Source organism: Arachis ipaensis, chromosome B9, assembly GCF_059453495.1.
Source record: "Arachis ipaensis isolate K30076 ecotype BB chromosome B9, ASM5945349v1, whole genome shotgun sequence".
NCBI lineage: Eukaryota > Viridiplantae > Streptophyta > Magnoliopsida > Fabales > Fabaceae > Arachis > Arachis ipaensis.
Genome location: NC_142444.1, coordinates 94,409,814 through 94,417,093, shown reverse-complemented (window position 1 = coordinate 94,417,093; position 7,280 = coordinate 94,409,814).

Sequence of the window (7,280 nt, the reverse complement as noted above, 5' to 3'; positions counted from 1 at the left end):
CTCACAGGGCCGAACTTAGAGAGGAGGAAGAGGCAGTGATTCCCACTGAGCAAGACCTCAATGGACGCCCACTGACCTCCATGGAGTTCCCTAATGAGGAACCATGGGAATCTGAGGGTCATTCTGAGACCATAGAGATTCCATTGATTTTACTTCTGCCTTTTATAAGCTCTTATGAGTATTCTTCCTCTGAAGAGGATGAAGATGTTACTGAAGAGTAAGTTGCTCAGTACCTTGGAGCAATCATGAAGCTAAATGCCAAGTTATTTGGTAATGAGACTTGGGAGAATGAACCTCCATTACTCATCAAAGAACTGGATGACTTGACTAGGCAGAGATTACCTCAAAAGAGACAGGACCCTAGAAAGTTCTCAATCCCTTGTACCATAGGCACCATGACCTTTGAGAAGGCTCTGTGTGATCTAGGGTCAAGCATAAACCTTATGCCTCTCTCTGTAATGGAGAAGCTAGGGATCATTGAGGTACAAGCTGCAAGAATCTCACTAGAGATGGCAGACAATTCAAAGAAACAGGTTTATGGACTTGTAGAGGATGTCTTGGTAAAGGTTGAAGACCATTACATCCCTGCTGATTTCATAGTCCTAGAGACTGGGAAGTGTATGGATGAATCCATCATCCTTGGCAGACCCTTCCTAGTCACAGCAAAAGCTGTGATTGATGTTGACAGAGGAGAATTGATCATTCAAGTGAATGGAGACTCCCTTGTGTTTAAAGCTCAAGGATATCCCTCTGTCACCATGGAAAGGAAGCATGAAGAGCTTCTCTCAATACAGAGTCAAACAGAGCCCCCACAGTCAAACTCTAAGTTTGGTATTGGGAGGCCACAACCAAACTCTAAGTTTGGTGTTGAACCCCCACACTCAAACTCTAAGTTTGGTGTTGGGAAGTTCTAACAATGCTCTGAACATCTGTGAGGCTCCATGAGAGCCCACTGTCAAGCTATTGACATTAAAGAAGCGCTTGTTGGGAGGCAACCCAATCGTTACGATTCTATGATAATTTTCTATTTTCTATTTTATGTTTTCTATAGGTTGATGATCATGTGAAGTCACAAAAACAATTAAAAAAGAAAAAACAAAGTAAAAAATAGAATGAAAAATAGAACACCCTGGAGGAGATAGTTACTGGCGTTTAAACGCCAGTAAAGGTAGCAGAATGGGCGTTAAAACGCCCAGTCTGGCACCATTCTGGGCGTTTAACGCCAGAAAAGGGCACCAGACTGGTGTTTAACGCCAGGAATGGGCAAAAAGCTGGCGTTAAATGCCAGAAATGGGCAGCAGCCTGGCGTTTAACACTAGAATTGGCAGCAAGGGGCGTTTTGCACGCTACTTAGTGCAGGGATGAGATATCCTTGACACCTCAGTATCTGTGGACCCCACAGGATCCCCACCTACCCCACCACTCTCTTTCTTCTTCACCCATTCACCAATCACCTCAATACCTCTTCCCCAAAAAACCCCTCACCTATCAAATCCCACCATTCTCTTCACCACTCACATCCATCCTTCATAAAACCCCACCTACCTCACCATCCAAATTCAAACCACTTTCCCTCCCAACCCCACCCATAATGGCCGAACTATACACACCCCTCTCACTCCTATATAAACCCATCTTCACTCCTTCATTTTCACACAACCTAAACACCACTTCTCCCCCTTGGCCGAAACACAAAGCCCACTCCATCTCCTCTATTTCTTTTTCTTCTACTCTCTTCTTTCTTCTTTTTCTCGAGGACGAGCAACCTTCTAAGTTTGGTGTGGTAAAAGCTAAAGCTTTTTGTTTTTCCATAACCATTTATGGCATCAAAAGCCGAAGAAACCTCTAGAAAGAGGAAAGGGAAGGCAAAAGCTTCCACCTCCGAGTCATGGAAGACGGAGAGATTCCTCTCAAGGGTGCATCAAGACCACTTCTATCAAGTTGTGGCCAAGAAGAAAGTGATCCCCGAGGTCCCTTTCAAACTCAAAAAGAATGAGTATCCGGAGATCCGACATGAGATCCGAAGAAAAGGTTGGGAAGTTCTCACCAACCCCATTCAACAAGTCGGAATCTTAATGGTTCAAGATTTCTATGCCAATGCATGGATCACCAAGAACCATGATCAAAATGTGAACCCGGACCCTAAGAATTGGCTTACAATGGTCCGAGGGAATTACTTAGATTTTAGTCCGAAAAATGTAAGGTTGGCATTCAACTTGCCTATGATGCAAGGAGATGCACACCCCTACACTAGAAGGGTCAACTTTGATCAAAGGTTGGACCAAATCCTCATGGACATATGTGAAGAGGGCGCTCAATGGAAGAGAGATTCAAGAGGGAAACCGGTTCAACTAAGAAGGCATGACCTCAAGCCCGTGGCTAGGGGATGGTTGGAGTTCATCCAACGCTCAATCATTCCCACTAGCAACCGGTCCGAAGCTACTATAGACCGGGCTATCATGATACATAGCATCATGATTGGAGAGGAAGTGGAAGTTCATGAGGTTATATCCCAAGAACTCTACAAGGTGGCGGACAAGTCCTCCACTGTGGCAAGGTTAGCCTTCCCTCATCTCATTTGTCACCTCTGCAATTCGGTTGGAATTAACATAGAGGGAGACATTCTCATTGATGAGGACAAGCCCATCACTAAGAAAAGGATAGAGAAAACAAGAGAACCTCATCAAGAGCATGAGGAAATTCCTCATCATGAAATCCCTGAGATGCCTCAAGGGATGCATCTTCCTCCACAAAACTATTTGGAGCAAATCAACACCTCCCTAGGAGAATTAAGTTTCAACATGGGACAACTAAGGGTGGAGCACCAAGAGCATTCCATCCTCCTCCATGAAATTAGAGAAGATCAAAGAACCATGAGAGAGGAGTAACAAAGGCAAGGAAGAGACATTGAGGAGCTCAAGCACTCCATAAGATCTTCAAGAGGAAGAACAAGCCGCCATCACTAAGGTGGACCCGTTCTTTAACTTCCTTGTTCTTTATTTTCCTGTTTTTCGAAAATTATGCTTTATGTTTATTTATGTTTGTGTCTTTATTACATGATCATTAGTGTATAAGTGTCTATGCCTTAAAGCTATGAAAATGAATCCATAACCTTTCTTAAATGGAAAATGTTTTAATTGAAAAAGAAAAAGAAATGCATGAATTTCAAATTTTAAAACAGTTTAATTATTTTGATGTGGTGGCAATGCTATTATTTTTCTGAATGAATGTGTGAACAGTGTATATTTTTGAATTTGTTGATTCATGAATGTTAAAATTATTGGCTCTTGAAAGAATGATGGGAAAAGGAGAAATGTTATCTGATGATCTGAAAAATCATAAAATAGATTCTTGAAGCAAGAAAAAGCAGTGAAAAGCTTGCAGAAAAAAAAAGAGAATAGAAAAAGAAAAAAAGAAAAAGCAAGCAGAAAAAGTCAATACCCTTTTAAACCAAAAGGCAAGGGTGATAAAAAGGATCCAAGGCTTTGAGCATCAGTGGATAAGAGGGCCCACAGGAATAAAATCCTGGCCTAAGCGGCTAAACCAAGCTATCCCTAACCATGTGCTTGTGGCGTGAAGGTGTCAAGTGAAAACTTGAGACTGAGCGGTTAAAGTCGAGGTCCAAAGCAAAAAAGAAGAGTGTGCTTAAGAACCCTGGACACCTCTAATTGGGGACTCTAGCAAAGTTGAGTCACAATCTGAAAAGGTTCACCTAGTTATGTGTCTGTGGCATTTATGTATCCGGTGGTAATACTAGAAAACAAGGTGCTTAGGGCCACGGCCAAGACTCATAAAGTAGCTGTGTTCAAGAATCAACATACTTAACTAGGAGAGTTAGTAACACTATCTGGATTCTGAGTTCCTATAGAAGCCAATCATTCTGAACTTCAAGGGATAAAGTGAGATGCCAAAACTGTTCAGAAGCAAAAAGCTAAAAGCCCCGCTCATCTAATTATTACTGATCTTCATAGATATTTTTGGAATTCATTGTATATTCTCTTCTTTTTATCCTATTTGATTTTCAGTTGCTTGGGGACAAGCAACAATTTAAGTTTGGTGTTGTGATGAGCGGATAATTTATACGCTTTTTGGCATTATTTTTAGTATGTTTTTAGTATATTTTAGTTAGTTTTTATTATGTTTTTATTAGTTTTTAAATAAAAATCACTCTTCTGGACTTTACTATGAGTTTGTGTGTTTTTCTGTGATTTCAGGTATTTTCTGGCTGAAATTGAGGGACTTGAGCAAAAATCTGATTCAGAGGCTGAAAAAGGACTACAGATGCTGTTGGATTCTGACCTCCCTGCACTCATAGTGGATTTTCTGGAGCTACAGAAGCCCAATTGGCGCGCAAACCGGCATTCCAAGTCAGCTCAAGAATTCTGGCGTTTAACTCCAAAACTGGCACAAAAGCTGGAGTTAAACGCCCAAACTGGCGTTTAACTCCAAGAAAAGTCTCTACACGAAAATGTTTTAATGCTCAGCCTAAGCACACACCAAGTGGGCCCAAAAAAAGATTTCTGCATTAATTACTGATTTTTGTAAATCCTAGGCTACTAGTTCTCTATAAATAGGACTTTTTGCTATTGTATTTACACACTATCAATCTTGGGATGTTTAGTCCTTAGACCTTTGAGGGTGGCCATTCGGCCATGCTTACACTATTTGTTCTTATGTATTTTCAACGGTGGAGTTTCTACACACCATAGATTAAGGTGTGGAGCTCTACTGTTCTTCATGAATTAATACAAAGTACTATTGTTTTTCTATTCAACTCAAGTCTATTTCTTCTCCAAGATATTCATTCGTTCTTCAACTTGATGAATGTGATGATCCATGACACTCATCATCGTTCTCACCTATGAACATGTGCCTGACAACCACCTCTGTTCTACTAGCAGTGGCTTGAATGCGTATCTCTTGGGTTTCTAATCTAAGATTGGAACCTTCGTGGTATAGGCTAGAATTATTGGCAGCCATTCCTGAGATCCGGAACGTCTAAATCTTGTCTGTGGTATTCTGAGTAGGATCTGGAAAGGGATGACTGTGACGAGCTTCAAACTCGCGATTGTGGGGCGTGTGACAGATGCAAAAGGATCAATGGATCCTATTCCAACATGATCGAGAACCGACAGCTGATTAGCCGATGTTGTGACAGAGCATCAGGACCATTTTCACTGAGAGGATGGGATGTAGCAATTGACAACGGTGATGCCTAACATAAAGCTTGCCGTGGAAAGGAGTATGAATGATTGGAAGAAGGCAATAGGAAAGCAGAGGTTCAAGGGGAACAAAGCATCTTCATACCCTTATCTGAAATCCACCAATGAATTACATAAGTATCTCTATCTTTATTTTATGTTTTATTTTCATCACCTTAAACTCCATAACCATTTGAATCCGCCAGACTGAGATTTACAAGATGACTATAGCTTGCTTCAAGCCGACAATCTCCGTCGGATCGACCCTTACTCACATAAGGTTTATTACTTGGACGACCCAGTGCACTTGCTGGTTAGTTGTGCGGAGTTGTGATAAAGAGTTGAGATTACAATTGTGCGTACCAAGTTGTTGGCGCCATTGATGATCACAATTTCGTGCACCAGCTATCAATCATTAGCAAATTGCTCAATGGTTTTGCTATTTTTGAAAAATCTTTGATGAACCTCCTGTAAAAGCCAGCATGCCCAAGAAAACTCCTTACTGCTTTCACATTAACGGGTATAGAAAGCTTTTAATTAATTTCTATTTTAGCTTTATCAACTTCTATACCTCTGCTTGACACTTTATGCCCAAGAATGATCCCTTCAGGAACCATGAAATGGCATTTCTCCCAATTTAATACCAGGTTAGTTTCTTGGCATCTTTTCAAAACAAGAGTTAAATGATGCAAGCAAGTGTTAAATAAATTGCCAAAGACAGAAAAATCATCCATGAAGACTTCTAAAAATTTTTCCACCATATCAGAGAAAATGGAAAGCATACACCTTTGAAAGGTGGCTGGGGCATTGCATAGCCCAAATGTTATCCTCCTGTAGGCGAAAACTCCAAATGGACATGTGAAGGAAGTCCTTTCTTGATCCTTGGGATCCACCACTATTTGATTATACCCAGAATACCCATCCAAGAAGCAATAATAGGCATGGCCGGCTAATCTTTCCAGCATCTGATCAATGAATGGGAGAGGAAAGTGGTCTTTCCTTGTAGCATCATTCAATCTTCTATAATCTATGCACATCCTCCATCCAGTCACTGTCCTGGTGGGGATCAACTCATTCCTCTCATTGGTGATGACTGTCATTCCTCTTTTTTTGGTACAACTTGAACTGGACTCACCCATGAGCTATCAGAGATTAGAAAGATTATCCCCGCATTCCCTAGCTTCATGACTTTTTTTTGAACCACCTCCTTCATGGCTGGGTTGAGCCTTCTTTGGGGTTGAACTACAAGTTTTGATTCTTCCTCCAACAAAATTTTATGCATACAAATGGCAGGGCTGATGCCTTTGATATCTTCAATTGTCCAACCCAAGGCTGTCTTGTGAGCTCTCAACACTTCAATCAACCTTGCTTCTTCTTCCATGTTCAAAGAGGAGTTTATGATTACTGGCAGGGCCTCTGTTTCTCCAAGAAACACATATTTGAGGTGATGAGGAAGAGGCTTCAACTCCTGTTTTGGCTTATCATTTTCCTTGTCTTCAATGGAGATCTCTACCACTTCCTCTCCTTGTTCCACCAGGTTGTCATCTTCCAATAACTCATCCTTCACTTCTTCTTTCTGTTGCTCTTGACAATTGGCTTCGAACATTTCTTCTACCAGACTTTCTATCATATCCACCTTCATGTAGTTCTCTTGCTCAGGGGGATGTTGCATTGATTTGAAAACATTAATGACCATTTGCTCATTGTGCACCCTGAAGGTCATTTCTCCCTTTTCTACATCAATAGTAGCTCTTGCTGTAGCTAGAAATGGTCCTCCCAAGATAACTGAGTTGTTTTCTTCCCCTTCTGTGTCCAAGATCACAAAGTTTGCAGGGAAGATAAACTCTCCGACCTTTACTAATATATTTTCCACAACTCCATTGGGAGTCTTGATTGATCTATCGGCCATCACCAGTGACATCCTGATAGGTTTGATTTCTTCTATGGCAAGCTTTCTCATCATTGAGAGGGGTATCAAATTGATACTGGCACCTAGATCGCAGAGAGCGTTCTCTAATGTCATCTTGCCTATGGTGCATGAAACCACAAAGCTCCCTGGATCTTTAAGCTTTGGTGGAA